Genomic DNA, 2,040 nt, shown 5'->3' with positions numbered 1-2,040 from the left:
AGGGAAGGCCTGATGTACCCAGATGGGTTCCTGCTGTCACCACTTCGCAGTTCCTGTGAGCAGAGGATGACACACCCCTACTCCATCCTCTCTTGGGGCTTTGGGAGGAGGACAGTAGTAGAGGATGGGGTGGGGATGGGAACGGGGCAGTCTGTGCAGCATCAAAACCAGCACCTTTGCTTTTCTGTGACAGGCCTGGCCCTCTCATAGCAGCCCAAGGTATCCAGGGCCAGAGGAGAAAGATTTTAATCTCCTCCTTGTTTATAAATTGCTCAAGAGCAGGAGCACAAGGGTCAGGGGGCAGAGTGCAGGGAGGTGGGGGGGTGATGCAGGAAAAGGAGGGCGGTCTGAGGCCTGGGTGGGGCTGGTGTGTCGAATCTTAAAGCAAAACAAGAGGAATATTGACATTTTGCTCAGGAAAACAAGGAATAAGCAAGGAAGGAGGTCTATGGAAATGTATCCATGAAAAATCGCCTCTCTGGAAATGTTGGGCAAAGACAAAGCTAAACCATGAAACAGATTTTGTCAACAAAATCAAGGTTCCTGAGACTGGTTCCTTTGCCTCTGAGCAATGAACTGGGCCAAGGGAATCACATCCCCACCAATGGTCACACATGCCAAGCCAGTTCCTCTGCTGTTACAGGCCTAGAGTGGGAGACATGCACAGATCTTCCCCCTTGGGGCCCCTGGCAGACAAGTAGCCAGGGCCTTCAGGATAGGAAGAAATCTGGGGTTGGGTCCGTCTCAGCCAGTAACACCTGTGCTACGTGCTTCTCTACCCAGCCTCAGTTTCCTCAGACGTGGGACACAAATTCCTGTCCTGCCTGCATCCTGGGAAGCCACCAGGACATCCCAGCTGGGAGGGACTTTGGAAACTGAAGGACAGGAGCAGCGACGCCTGTTTCTGACTGTCCCAGAGGTTCGAAACCTGTGAATTCCACGAACTGAATGACAAGAGGCCGGCCTGGAGCCCTGGGCATTCCAGAGGGGCCACACTGCAGTCTCTTCTGTGACCTTTTCCAGGGAGAGATACCTGTTGTTTGAATTTCCTGGTGTCCTTGAATGCAGGGCGGCCCCAAGCCTGCATGTGGCCCTTGGAAGAAAAACCCCTAACTGGGTGGTCTGAGCTGGGCCACCACGTGGCCCCCAGAGGCTGTGCTGACGGCCCTCTCTTGCCTCTGCCCGCACCATGGGACTGCCAGACCCTGGGACAACGTCTTGGGCTTGAAAACAGGGAGAGTGAGGCCAGGGGCTTAGAGGGACTCACTCAAAGTCCCAAGTTGGCTCCTGAGCCCCTGTCCCAGACCAGGCTGGGGCTGGGTCCTAGGTCCCAGAGTGGAGTCTGGCCCTGGCCGCCCCCGCCGGGGGCCCCCAAAGCCCCAACCCCGACCACACATTCAGCCAGGGGCTCAACTGAGGAGGGACCGCGCCACCCCTCCTTGGGGAAGCCAGGACGCAGGGTGCCCTCACCCGAGTCACATCCCCTCTCCTCGTCCTCTGTCCCTTTCCCCACACGGCCACTCCCCACCCCAGCCAGTCTCTGCCCAGCCTCTGCCTGGCCTGGCTCCTGCCTCCCGTCTCCACACCCAGCTCCACACACCTTCCTAAAGCAGGCCACGCACTGACCGACCGGGTCACCCCCTTGCTTGGTCCTGACACTCACTCCCAGCTACTCCTAGGAGCCCTCCGGAGCATGGGGAACCCCCTCCCACACACACAGTCTCAGAGACGGCTGTCCCCCGTCGCTGCCCTCAGTTCCCCGCCCCGGAAAGAAAAGGCCCAGCCCGGATGGCAGGCTGGGCTCCCACTCGCGCCTCCTGGACATCCGTGGTGTGCCTTCATGCGGGCCAGCCCGGGGGTGTGGCGAGGACGGCTCTGCCCGCCCACCTCGGCCCTGGACGGAGCCCGGACCATCCCAGCCCTCCCCCATGTGGGCTGTGTGCTTCGGGATTCTGTCCCCTGCAGCGATTCTGAACCTCACGTCCTGCTGCAGCCATCGCCTCAGTACGGTTCCCAGGGAGCCAGCCACAGACGTGGGGG

Source organism: Neofelis nebulosa, chromosome 4, assembly GCF_028018385.1.
Source record: "Neofelis nebulosa isolate mNeoNeb1 chromosome 4, mNeoNeb1.pri, whole genome shotgun sequence".
NCBI lineage: Eukaryota > Metazoa > Chordata > Mammalia > Carnivora > Felidae > Neofelis > Neofelis nebulosa.
Note: the sequence above shows the minus strand (reverse complement) of the source record.